At 41.0% G+C, this 14,376-nt stretch overlaps 1 protein-coding gene across 4 annotated transcripts in view; it reads left to right on the top strand.

Moving 5' to 3' along the window:
• CRACD (capping protein inhibiting regulator of actin dynamics) overlaps positions 1-14,376 on the top strand; it is a 274,397-nt gene that overhangs the window by 124,789 nt on the left and 135,232 nt on the right. For all 4 annotated transcript variants that reach the window (XM_007998649.3, XM_007998641.3, XM_007998645.3 and 1 more), the window contains exon 2: positions 3,952-4,098. The gene's annotated coding sequence lies outside the window, so the exon portion shown is untranslated. The remainder of the gene's footprint in view (positions 1-3,951; positions 4,099-14,376) is intronic.

The raw sequence follows: 14,376 nt of genomic DNA, 5'->3' as shown, positions 1-14,376 counted from the left end.
AGCAGTTTTAACTGGTGTGAGATAGTATCTCATTGTGGTTTTTGATTTGCATTTCCCAGATGATTAATGATATTGAGCATTTTTTCATATACCTACTTGCCACTTGGATGTCTTTTGCCATTTTAATTTAATTCAGGGGTTTTTTTTAGCAGTTCTGTTTTTTATTTTTAAAAAATTTAAAAAATATTTGTTGTTATGTAGTTATGAGTTACATGAGATGTTTTAATGCAGGCATGCAGTACATAATAATCACATCAGGGTACCCAAACAGGGTATCCTCATTTGCCATTTTTAAATCAAACTATTTGTTTTTTGCTGTTGAGTTGTTTGAGTTCTTTATATATTCTGGTTATTAATCCCTCATCAGATGGATACTTTGCAAATGTTTTCTCCTGGGTTGTCTCTTCATTTGTTGCTTTCATCTCTATGCAGAAGCTTTTTAGCTCAGTGTAATCCCAATTGTTAATTTTTGCTTTGGTTGCCTGTGCCTTTGAGGTCTTACTCAATGAATCTTTGTGCAGGCCAATGTCCTGAAGCATTTCCCCAATGTTTTCTTGTAGTAGTTTCATCGATTCAGATCTTATGTTTAATCTTTAATTCATTTTTATTTAATGTTTGTATATGGTGAAATATAGAGGTCTGGTTTTTTTATTCTGTGTATGGATATCCAGTTTTCCCAGCATCATTTATTGAAGAGACTGTTTTCTCCCCAGTGTATGTTCTTGGTGCCTTCGCTGAAAATTATTTGGTTATAAAAGTGTGAATTCATTTCTGGATTCTCTATTCTGTTCCATTGGTCTGTGTCTGTTTTTAAACCTGTACCATACTATTTTAGTTATTATAGCTTTGTAGTAATTTTGAAATAAGGTAGTATGATGACTCCAGCTTTGTTCCTTTTGCTTAGTTTTTTCTTTGGCTATTCGGGATCTTTTGTGTTTCCATACGAATTTTAGCATTGCATTTTTTATTTCTCTGAAGAATGTCATTGGCATTTTGATAGGGATTTCATTGAATCTATAAATCATGTTATGTAGTATGGGCACTTAACAATATTAATTATTTCAAACTATGAGCATGGAATATCCTTCCAATTTCTTTTTTTTTTTTTTTTTTTTTTTTTTTTTTTGAGGTGGAGTCTCACTCTCTCACCCAGGCTGAAATGCAGTGGCTCCATCTCGGCTGACTGCAAGCTCCACCTCCCACGTTCGCGCCGTTCTCCCACCTCAGCCTCCCAAGTAGCTGGGACTACAGGCACCCACTACCACACCAGGCTAATTTTTTTGTTTTTGTATTTTTAGTAGAGATGGGGTTTCACCATGTTAGCCAGGATGGTCTTGATCTCCTGACCTCGTGATCCACCCGCCTCGGCTTCCCAAAATGCTGGGATTACAGGTGTGAGCCACCGCGCCCAGCCCAATTTCTTTCATTAGTGTTTTATAGTTTTCATTGTAGAGAACTTTTAATTCTTTGGTTAAATTTATTCCTAGGTGTTCTTTTTGTAGGTTTTGTAAATGAGATTACTTTCTAGATTTCTTTTCCAGATTGTTGGCTGTTGGCATATAGAAATACTACTGATTTTTGTATGTTAATTTTGTATTCTGCAACCTTGCTGAATTTATCAGTTCTAACAGTTTTGGTTTTTTATAGAGCCTTTAAGTTTTTCTAAATATAAGATAATGTCATCTGCAAACAAGTACAATTTGACTTCTTTCTTTTCAATTTGGATACCCTTTATTTCCTTCTCTTGTCTAATTGCTCTATCTAGGACTTCCAGTACTATGTTGAATAAAAGTGGTGAAACTGGGCATCCTTGTCTTGTTCCAGAGCTTAAAGGAAAGGCTTTCAATTTCCCCTGTTCAGTGTGATGCTATCTTTTGGTTTGGGTTTGTCATACACACATGGCTTTTATTGAGGCATGTTCCTTTTATACCCAGTTTCTTGAGGATTTTTATCATAAAGGGACGTTGAATTTCATTGAATGCTTTTTGGGAGGCATCTGTTGAAATCATCATATGGTTTTTGTCTTTTATTCTATTAATGTGATGTATTGATTTGCATATGTTGAAACATTTTTGCATCCCTGGGGTGAATCCCACCTGATCCTGGTAAATGATCATTTCAATGTGATGTTGACTGCAGTTTGATGGTATTTTGTTGAGGATTTTTGCATCTCTGTTTGTCTTTGGTTTTGGTATGAGGGTAATGATGACCTTGTAGAATAAGTGTGGAAGTATTTCCTTCTTTCCAATTTGTTGGAACAGTTTGAGTAGGATTAGTATTAGTTTTTCTTTAAATGCTTGGTAGAATTCAGTGAAGTCATCAGGTTCTGGGCTTTCTCTAATGAGAGACTTTTTATTGCTACTTCAGTTGTGTTACTTTTTATTTGTCTGTTCATGTTCTCTATTTGTTCAGTCTTGGTAGGTTGCATGGATGTAGGAGAGCAACCATTTCATCTAGGTTTTCCAATGTATTGTTGTACAGTTGTTCATAATAGTCTCTAATGAGCCTTTTTATTCCATGGTACCAGTTGTAATGCCTTCTTTTCTGTCTCTGATTTTATTTATTTGAGTCTTCTCTCTTTGTTTCTTAGCTTGGGTAAAGGTTTGTCAATTTTGTTTATCTTTTTAAAAAGCCAACTTTTAATTTCGTTAATCTTTGATGGTTTATTGTCTCAATCTTATTTATACTCTGGTCTTTATTATTTGTCTCCATCTACTAATTTTGGGTTTGGTTTGTTCTTGCTTTTCTAGTTCTGTAAGAAAATGTTGATGAGATTGTGTAAACTAGAACTCTCATATATTACTGATGGGAGTGCAAAATGATACAACCACTTCTGAAAAATGTTTCATAGTTCTTACAGAGTTTAACAGAGGCAGAATGTTGAGCTCATTTCTTTGCATTTCCCTTCTGTCTGAGATCTCCTCAGCCTGTAAGTTGGGCAAAAGGTCCACTCACTTTATGTTCCTCTAAATATCCACTTTCTGCTAGGTTTCTCAGTAGTTTTGCCCTGCGCTTCCTAAAAAACCAGTAGGTGTCTCAAAAGGAAAAGTGGTACAAAATGTCTAACTTGCTTCAATTTTATTTCTCTTTTCCCTTAAGATCATGGCCTCTCATGTCCTGGCTGGCTTGGTAGTCCTCTAAAGCCTTTAAACAAGTTTTAAAAATAACTTTTGTCCAACTGTTCTAGTTGTACTCAATGAGAAATTGGTCTGCTGGAAGCTAGTCCCTCAGAGCCAGAACTGAGAATTCTTCTTTAAACCCATACAAGCCAACCCCCATCAGGCCCTGACACTCATGTCCATCCTGAGATTTGGAGTGACTTCTTCCTGTATTGTTGCCCCAGAATGTTGTCTTGTTTCACAGGGCTTTGCAAAGGGCCTGTGTTAATCTGAGGTTGTTTCCTGGACATTTTCTGCCTCCGTTCCAGCTGAAATCTACATTCATTACATCCTGGTTTTCATTCAGGCAGCTTTAGAAGGTATTGTTTCACTCTCTACCCACAGGGAGTTCATTAACCTAGTTAACTCTGATTTGTATTAGAGTAAAAAGGTGCCTTCACTAGGAAACAACCTAATGATTACTGCCTTCATTCGTCTACTAAATTGGATTTGTGTCTTCTTGCTTCTTGAATTTTAGCTAAACTAGCTGAATAATAAATGTGAGAACCCTATATGTAAGCATATGGAAGTCTCAGTATTCAGGGATGTGATTCTTTTAGTCCTCTCAAAAGGGGGAACAGTTAATAATAAATGCTTTTAAAGCTCTATAGTAAATTTTGGCTAAACAATGCAAATCGAGTATTACTAAACCTAATTGGAAGCCTCATGGAGGGGGAAGAAACCTCTTTTGTACAAACTTCTGCCAAGGATTGGAAAAGAGATTCGTTTTAAAGGCTTCCCAAGAGAGGATTGAAGACATAAAGTTCTTGATGTTTCGTTTTTTTCTCAACAGCTTACAAGAGCAGTGATTCCCAGGCTTTCTCAGCAATGTACCCCATTTCCTGACCTTTACGGCTGAAGGTGAATTTTTCCTTTTGCAAGGAGAAAATTTTGGTGGAGAATCATCCAACAAGAAAAGGACCTGTGGCTGTTAAGACAGGTAAGTCTTTTACGTAGAGTATGGAGAGGGAAGTAACTTATGGAAAAAATGTTAAGGAATGTTTCATTTGTTGTAAGTGGTATTCTAGAAATAGTATGTATTTTACTGAATATCAGGACAAGTGATCCTTGTCATCAGTGATCTTCTAATCCTAAATTGCATTCCCAACTCTTCTACTTACCAGCTGAGTCAACTTGGACAAGTGACTTAAATTCTCTGAACCCCAGTTATTTCATCTATAAAATAAAGTTTCATGGGAAAAGGTTTTGTAAATGGGAGAGGACATGTAATACAAAAATGTGGTTATCAGCCAGGTACAGTGGCTCAGACCTGTAATCCCAGCACTTTGGGAGGCCGAGGCAGGCGGATCACTTGAGGTCAGGAGTTCAAGACCAGCCTGGCTGACATGCTAAAACCCATCTCTACTAAAAATACAAAAGTCAATCAGGTGTGATAGTGGGCACCTGTAGTCCCAGCTACTCAGGAGGCTGAGGCAGGAGAATCGCTCGAACTTAGGAGGCAGAAGTTGCAGTGAGCCAAGTTTGTGACACTGCACTCCAGCCTGGGCAATAGAGCGAGACTCCATCTCAAAAAAAAAAAAAAAAGGGTTATCATTGTTCATTGTTTTGTTGCTATTAGAAAATTCTATGGTAATGGCCTTGCGTCTCATGTTGCTTTTGAGCCACAGAGCTTGGTCCTGTGAGTTTGGGGAACTTTGTCTTCTGAGTGCTGGGAGTGGGAGGCATTCCTCATCTGCCTCCCGTGTAAAAATAACATCATATCAGCCGGGCGTGTTGGCTCACGTCTGTAATCCCAGCACTTTGGGAGGCCAAGGTGAGCAAATCACAAGGTCAGGAGTTCAAGACCAGGCTGGCCAACATGGTGAAACCCCATCTCTACTAAAAATACAAAAACTTAGCTGGGTGTGGTAGCAGGTGCCTGTAATCCCAGCTACTCGGGAAGCTGAGGCAGGAGAATCGCTTGAACCTGGGAGGCGGAGGTTGCAGTGAGCCGAGATCTCGCCACTGTACTCCAGCCTGGGTGACAGTGCAAGACTCTGTCTCTAAATAAATAAATAAATAAATAAACAGCATCATATCATTCTTTTGGCTGCAGATATCTGCCACTTAATTTTTGTAAGTTGTGGCAAGGGATGGAAGTTAAATATAAGATCAAAGGAAATAAAATAACAACTACCTATCAACAATGAACTATTATGATAACTACCTGTTAATAAAAACTACTCATTAGTTGTCTTAGTTGCTATGATAAGCATTGTATTGAGTATTTGGTTACTTTATTTCATTAAATTCACATACCAAGCTTTGTAAGATGAGTGTTACCTCTACCATGAGATTTCTCTTGGGTTGACAGCACCCCTTAGGGAGTAACTTAAAGAAGATAAAAGTCAGTCTGATTTCTTGTAATTTGAGAGGTTTTATTAGATGGTGGGAGTTTGAAGCTTTTAATTTTTTTCTAATTTTTTACAGTGAACACATACAGCTTCTGTAATAATTAAAGTGGTCATTTGAAAATGCATGATGGATTTTTAGAAAATTTTTTCTTAAGCACCTACAGTGAACTAGGAACTATTTTGGAAGTTTGTTCACATCAGTGCATGGAGCTTCATGTTCTAGCATGAGTAAAGATGATAAATAACACACATAATAAACACGTTACTAGGATGTTAGAATCCACTGAGAACATGGAGAAAAGAAAAAGCAAAGTAGAGCAAGGGAGGTTTCTTAGTGGGCTGGGAGTGCAAATTGCAGAATGGGCCTCATTGAGGAAAGGCAGGAAGTCAAGAGTTGGCCCTGGGCCTGTTCCAAGTAGAGGAAGCAGTGGGTGCAAAGGCCCTAAGGAGGGAGTGCAGCTGGGGCGTTCTAGCCACAGCCAGGAGCCAGTGCTGGAGCAGAGTGACTGGGAAGGTCAGATCCACAGGAAATGATGACACTTTTGGTTTAGATGCATAAGATAGGTTGCTTTGTTTTCTTCCTATCTACTTGATTTGTTCTGTTTCCTCTACAGTTAAAGTACACTTACTCTCTCCACCCAACACACACAAAAAATACATACGTTAGGCCTCTAGCACCATATTAATGTACTAGGAGTGCCATAAGAAATTAGGCAAACAGAGCTTAAAACAACAGAAGTGTATTGTTTCACAGGTCTGTAGGCTAGAAGTTCAAAATCAAGTTAGGGCCATGCTCCCGGTGAGACACGTCAGAGGGAAACTTTCCTTGGCTCTTCCTGGCTTCTGGTGGTTGTCGGCAATCTTCGGCGTTCCTGGGCCGCAGCGGCATCCCTTCAGTCTCTGCCTTTGTCGTCACCTGGCATTCTCACTGTGTGTCTGTGTCTTCACATGGCTGTCTTCCCTCTTCTTATAAGGACACTAGATATATTGGACCAAGGACCCACCCTACTTCAATGTGACCTCATCTTAAACTAATTACATCTCCAACAGCCCTACTTCCAAATAAGGTCAAATTCAGGGGTACTGCGGGGTCAGGACTTCAGCTTACTTTTTGGGGGATACAATTCAAACCATCACAACTACCTTAAATAATAAGTAATAGATACTACTACTCCCATCTTACAAGTGGAGAAACAGGCTCAGAAAACTCAGATAACTTGCTCAAGATCAGAGTCAGTAATCAAAACAGCCAGGTCGGCTCGACGCGATGGCTCACACCTGTAATCCCAGCACTTTGGGAGGCTGAGGCAGGCGAATCACTTGAGCCGAAGAGTTTGAAACCAGCCTGGGCAACATGGCAAAATCCTGTCTCTACAAAAATCACAAAAAATTAGCTGGGCATGGTGGTGTGGGCCTGTGATGCCAGCTACCCGAGAGGCTGAGGTGGGAGGATCACTGAAGCCGGGGAGTTTGAAGCTGCAGTGAGCTGAGATTTTACCACTGTACCTCTCACTCTGCCTGGGTGACAGAGTGAGACCCAGTTTGTCTCAAAAACGAACAAACAAAAAAAGCAGAACAACAGCAAAACACACAGCAACAACAAAGAAACAAAAAACCCAGCCAGGTCTAGGCCAGGCATGGTGGTGGTACCTGCAGTCCCAGCCACTCAGGAGGCTGAGGTGGGAGGATCATCAGTGTGATTTCACCATGCCGCTTATATGCTACTAGGGCCATGATATCAGGCTGGAGCTGACAACACTGCCCTGATCCAGGGTAGAGATTGCACATATACGATGTTGCAGCCCCTGTCCAAATTGCTTAACTCCAAAAGAGCTCACAATTGATATTCTACCTTAGCTTTCCTATCAGAAGCCACTCCTCCTTCTAGCATGACAGACATAGGAAATAGATGCTTTTTTCCTCTTTTAGGAAGTTTTCCAGGGAAGTAATACTGTAATTTTAAAAACATATGTAGAATATTTTATGACAGAATTAAATGATTTTTTTCTCATACAACATAGAAAAAAAAAGTGTGTGTGTGTGTGTGTGTGTGTGTGTGTGTGTATGATTCCCTGAGTCTGTTGGTTTCTTGCAATAGAATTAGGGGATTTTGGCCGGGCACGGTGGCTCACATCTGTAATCTCAGCACTTTGGGAGGCCAAGGAGGGCGGATCACCTGAGGTCAGGAGTTCGAGACCAGCCTGATCAACATGGAGAAACCCCGTCTGTACTAAACATACAAAAATTAGTTGGGCGTGGTGGCACATGCCTGTATTCTCAGCTACTTGGGAGGCTGAGGCAGGAGAATCGCTTGAACCCAGGAGGCGGAGGTTGCAGTGAGCCAAGATTGCGCTGTTGCACTCCAGTCTGGGCGACAAGAGCAAAACTCCGTCTCAAAACATAAAATGAAAAGAATTAGGGGATTTTGAAAGCCTTGAATATATTTTGGCTTTTCATTACATTTAAAGATTCCCTCCTAACATGCAGCCGTCTAGCCATTTGTGTTCCTTGGCCTGCAGCCGCATCACTGCAGTCAACTCCAGAGCCTTATTTTAGGCATGGTCTTGAGGGCTGCACCCGAGAGAAGGAAAGCTACACCAAAACAGAGCTGAGCACTTTTCCATGCCTGCACAGGCACATGGTGTAGAGGGACATCCTGGGTTAGGCTGAAGGTAGAAGTGACCACTATCGGTCATGCTAGAGAAATGTCTAAATCCTGGTCAAAGAAAGCAAGTGCTCAAAGCTAAGTGTTGTGTTAAGTCTGGGAGGTGAGACAAAGCCATAGTAGGAAAACCATGCCTGACCTCAAACTGGGAAGATTCGAGGTTTATCATGAAGTAGAGCATGAGGCAAGGTGAGTGATTCGGTGGTGGATTGTGAGGGCTTCGGGGGCCTGTTTGTCCATGGCTCTGACTGTGCCATATTGGGGTGAAAGGGGAAGTTGTCAGGTGAGACTGGGCAGCCCCCATCTGCTTTTCCTCAGTTTGCATTCAGCCATGTTTTTGTTTACATGGGCTTGTAGTTTCCTTTCAAGCTCCTTTTTTTAACCTCTGTTCTAAATGTGTTTTTATTCCCTGTAAGCTTTTGGGCTTTTCTTTGCACTTAACAGCAGATTGCTTTGGATCTTCATCTTAGTAAAAAGAAGGGGGAAAAAAGCTGCCTCTCCTGTAAAGATCCTCCTGCTCCCAGTTAACATTTCTTTCTTTTTTCTTTTTCCCCCAAGACGGAGTCCTCTCTGTTGCCCAGGCTGGAGTGTAATGGCGCGATCTCAGCTCACTGCAACCTCCACCTCCCAGGTTCAAGTGATTCTCGTGCCTCAGCCTCCTGAGTAGCTGGGACTACAGGCATGTGCCACCATGCCCAGTTAATTTTTGTATTTTTAGTAGAGATGGGGTTTCATCATGTTGGCCACGTTGGTCTCAAATTCCTGGCCTCAGGTGATCCACTTACCTCAGCCTCCCAAAGTGCTGGGTTTATAGGCGTGAGCCACACCTGGCCAACATTTATTTTCTTTGTCCTGGAAGTGTGTGGAAATGGCAAGGTCATCATATTCTTCTAGTGAATTAAAACAACCCTTAGTCTTTGTCTGATGTCACCGCCACCAAATGCCACTCCTTGGAACATACCTCTGTCACACAGGTCTGGTTGGGGTTCTAGAGTCTAGTTAACATAGGTCTCCTTGATTGCCTCTTGGTTATCTAGCTGGCACTTTGTAGCTGCAGATAAATAGTTGCTGCTCTTGCTACTACTGCAGCTGTTGATTGTGAAGTTAGACTACATGGGCCAGGCAAATCTGGGGTCATTGGTTTGAATTACTTCTCTGCTACCAACATTCTGGTTAGTACTCGGCTTTTCACAGGAAAGTCCTGAAGATGACTGATACTAGAATTTAAAGACTTATTTAATCCCTCTTATCACTATGGAATGGAAACAGGATCCTCCTTTTTCCCCAATAGTGGTAGATTGTTGAGCAATGAGAAATAATTAGTTCTTTAATTATAACACTTTTTAAAATATTCAGGTGAAATTCACATTGCATGAAATTAAACATTTTAAAGTGAACAATTCAGTGGCATTTAGTATATTCACACTGTTTTGCAACCATCACCTCCATCTCTTTCCAAAATATTTTCATCACCCCAGAATAAAACACTGTACCCATTAAGCAGTTACTCCCCATTTCCCCCTCCCATCAGCCACTGGCAACCACCAATCTTTCTGTCTCTATGAATTTATCTTTTCTAGATATTTTATATAAATGAAATTGTACAATCTGTGATGTTTTGTGACTGGCAAAATGCTTCATTGTTATTACCAATCATTTATTTTTTTCAATCTTCTCCTGTCATTATGCTGGGAGAGCTGGGGTGCTATGGGAATATTAATATCTTTCTAATTAGGACCTCCAAAAAGAAAACCCCTTCAGAACACCTGCTTCACTTTAGTTGCTGGTGGGCTTCTTTTCATGAGACAGGTAGCAGTTTAGAATTTAGTTACTTAATCTGCAAGGATATGGAAAATTTGACTTTACCTTATTTCACTTCCATCATGGGGCTCAATCCCCCGGGCACCCTCTCTCCCCACCCCTGACTTATGTCATTGTTCTAGTGGTCTGAACTCCAGTTTATCCCATCATCCAGATGAACCTGTAATTGATATTTTGGCATTGGGATAGCTAGAGATTATATTGCTAGCCTAGGCAACAAAGCAGTCTCTCCCAAGGGAGTTAAACGATACTAGCCGTTGAAGATGAAAATTTGAGGAATACTTTACACTGTCATCTCTTGGGAAGGCTGATCACACCCATCCCTCCTTTCTTCTGTCCTTGGTGAAATAAAGGCTGCTCCGGGAGGGCTCTGGGATGCAGACAGCAGAGGCTTGAAATAAGATTCCTCTCTCCATCTGCCAGACGTAACCCAAGATGAGTTGCACAGATGAAGCTGGCAGAGAAATGGGAAACTGGATGGCAAACGAGGTTCTGAGGGGACCGAAATTCTAGTTAAATCCTTTTGTGATGGTAGAAGAGCTCTTGGTCTAATAATACAGAACTTAAGAATTAGGTTGGTGTAGTGCTAGTGGTTCAGCAAATGCAACCTCTCTGCAAGTCTCTTTTCTGTAGACTTCCTGGGAGTGTAGTGTTATGAACAGGTGCCATGGAACCACAGTTAAACACAGGACAAACGATGACTTGTCTCCATCAAATATGATTATTGTATACTGTACTATATGCTAGGGAAGACTGAATCATCAACTCTGTGCTCTAAGATATCTGTTCCAGGAGCTTGAAAACAGCAACTTTAGAGTAACTAGTTTGACAAGCAATAGCAGAGAGATGAGGATGGGGTAGGGGCGTTTTGTTGATTCCTTTCCTCTTCACTCCCTCCATTAACATGCATGGAACTTTTTACATGCCAGACATTGTGCTGAGAGGTGAGGATATGAAGTAATCGTACTGTTCAGGAGTTCGTGGTCACTTCCTCCTTCCTGTCACATCTCTGTTGCCTCAGGTTCTCCTGCTCTTAACAGAGAACTGTAAGTAATTGTATCTTGTCTGTCCTCCATGATAGGAAGTAGCTTCTAAAAGCCAGGGTGCTAGGCACAGTGGCCCATGCTTGTAATCCCAGCACTTTGGGAGGCCATCATGGGAAGATTGCATGAGGCCAGGAGTTCAAGAATAGCCTGAGCAACATAGTGAGACCTCATCTCTAATCACAAATTTTTAGAAAATTAGCCAGGCATGATGGCGCACCCCTACGGTCCCAGCTACTCACAGGGAGACTGGAGTGGGAGGATGGCTTGAGCTTAGAGGGTTGAGCCTGCAGTGAGCCATGATCATGCCACTGCACTCCAGCCTGGGCAACAGAACAAGACCCTATCAAGAAAACAAAAACAAAAATAAACAAACGAAAAAAAACCAGAGCCTCTGAATTTGCCATTGAACCTTTGAATCTAGCATTGCCCTAGCAAATACTTAGTGCATTGCAATAGGAATTGAACTTTATCAAATTGAATTCAGATATGTAAACAGATAACTGGGTAAAGTGTGATTAGTGATATTTGAGAGAGTTTTGTACAGAGTGCTAGGGAACACAAAGGGCAGCGTAAACAACGGCCACGGGGGCCTCCCAGAGGTGTCATTCGAGCTGTCTTGAAAGATGAGAAGGTGTTTGCCAGACACACACAATCTCCACAGGTCACACTTACATGAACATCCCTTGGATCCTCTAAATCCTGTCCTTTCTTTCGTTTGTATAACTTTAGAAAAATTAATGTTTGATTCACCACAGCTTTGGATCAAGCCTACAGACAGTACAGGCTTTTCTTCTAGCAAACAATCATGTTAGTAAATCTCGGGGATAAAGTCAAAAAATACCCCCAACCAACCAACCAACCAACCAAACAAAAGCTATTGAATTTATTACCCCTATTTACAATGCCCATTTTAATCTTTTTCCTTATTAAAATAAATAATTTTTTTCCTTCTAAATTGGCCCAAGTGAAGCCAAGATTTCATTCCCGTGATCCTTTCATCGTTTCAACAGACACACGCTGAATGCCTGCCATGGATAAGTCACTGCTCCGGACTCTAGGCTTACAAAGAACAAACAGCAAGACAGTTTCTGCTCCCACGGAGACCAAAAATTGACACCAAACAGAAAGCTAAAGTCAGCACGGAAAGTGTGCTCCACTAGTGTTTACTGTTAAAGCATAATCTATTGTTTACATACATGCACACAGAATAAGTATTAAGCTTCTTGAAATAAATGATTAATTCTGAACTGCAGTTCAGAGTCCAAGGAACAATGAAGAAGGCTATCCTATGACCGGAGCATTTACCAGGAAAAGGAAAAAGCACCCTTAGTCTAAACTTCACTGGGCACATATTTTAAGAAGCCTCAGAAAGTTCATTCCATGCAGAAAAACATCCCCCAAAAGGAGCATTTAAAAGAGAACTTAAATTTTATATTAAGGACTTAGATATGTTTATGTATTTTTAAAAATCTGTATCATTTTATTTTCATTTCTTTATGGTAAATTTTGGTGTTTTATAGAACTGGAACCCCAATTTCTAATAATTCTTATTATTGGTCTAATAATACACAACTTAAGAATCAGGAGACAAGGACGTGGTTTACCAAGGCTTGACATGCTTGACCCATCTAGGAACTACTTAGTGCTTGAGTTGGGGAGGGCCTGTGATAGATGAGATTGCTCACCCTGATGCTGCCAATTCCAAATGCCCATCTTCTCTTCTCCATCTCTTCTGGTCAATAGCTTAGCTGTCCTTAAAGGATAAATTCAACACCAACCCAGTTTATTCTCTGACACCTCCCCTTCCCGGAAGTGAGTGTTTTATTTTTTTCCCTCCAGACTCCTACAGCAGCTCATTTATATCTGTCTAACCACTCTCTCTGTCTCTCTCTCTCTCTCCCCCGCTTCTCCTCTCTCTCTCTCTCTCTCACACACACACACACAGACACACACAGAGAGAGAGAGAGAGAGAGAGAGGTTAACATTTTCCACTTGGCTTATAATTTTTGGTAAATATGTCATATCCTCTACTAAGTGACCATCTCCTTGGAGTCAGTGCTATTTTCCTTCATTTCTTTATATCTCATTTCCTCCACCCTCATCCGAATACCCATCTCAATATTAAACCATAATGGGCTAGGTGTGGTGGCTCACGCCTGTAATCCCAGTACTTCAGGAGACCGAGGCGGGTGGATCACCTAAGGATGTGCATCATTTAAAGAGTTCAAGACCAGCCTTACCAACATGGTGAAACCCCATGTCTACTAAAAATACAAAAATTAGCCAGGTGTGGTGGCATGCACCTGTAGTCCCAGTTACTCAGGAGGCTGAGGCATGAGAATTGCTTGAACCTGGGAGGCAGAGGTTGTAGTGAGCCAAGATAATGCCATTACACTCTAGCCTAGGCAATGGGGGTAAGACACTGTCAAAAACAAAAAACAAAAAACAAAAAACAAAACAAACAAAAAAAAAACAAAACCATAATGGACACTCAGCTGTAACTCAGTGACTTCAGTGATTGGGATTTCAGCCTAGATAAATGTATGCAAGAATATCTGCCTTTCTTCCCACTGGCATTATCCATAGCATAATTCCTTAAACATTATTTCCCAAAGTAGGTTCCATAGAACAGTAATTCTAAGGAATATTTAAAAAGTATTTCATACTTTGGGAGATTCTGAATTAAACAAAGTTAAATAGGATTTTTTATTGCAGGATGTATTAGTCTGTTCTCACATTTAGGTCATGCTGATGTAAGAGGTGGGTTTCTATGGCCTTGGTCAGTTCTGTCCCTGTGACTTTGCAGGGTACAGCCCCTTTCTAGCTGCTTTCACGGGCTGGCATTGAGCGTCTGCAGCTTTTCCAGGCACATGGTGCAAGCTGTCTGTGAATCTACCATTCTGGGATCCGGAGGACAGTGGACCTCTCCTCACAGCTCCACTAGGCAGTGCCCCAGTGGGGATTCTGTGTGGAGGGAGTCCAACCCTACATTTCCCTTCCACATTGCTCTAGCAGAGGTGCTCTGTGAGGGCTATAAAAAATAAATAAGTGCACTATCCTGAGAACAGCATGGGGGAACCACCCCCATGATCCAATCACCTACCAGATCTCTCGCTAGATACATGGATTACAATTCAAGATGAGGTTTTCATGGGGACACAGCCAAACCGTATCACAGGACTTCTCAAATTTTAGACATTGAGGAGATTAAGTGAATAATGTATCCCACAGTCATTTGACCAGAGAAACCTTGAAAATTTTCCTAGAATGTGTATTCATTTTCTATTGGCACTGTAACAAAGTACCATAAACGCAGTGACTTAAAACAACAC

The sequence above is a fragment of the Chlorocebus sabaeus genome, chromosome 7 (genome assembly GCF_047675955.1).
Source record: "Chlorocebus sabaeus isolate Y175 chromosome 7, mChlSab1.0.hap1, whole genome shotgun sequence".
Taxonomy (NCBI): domain Eukaryota; kingdom Metazoa; phylum Chordata; class Mammalia; order Primates; family Cercopithecidae; genus Chlorocebus; species Chlorocebus sabaeus.
This window is presented reverse-complemented; position numbering and strand designations above follow the sequence as displayed.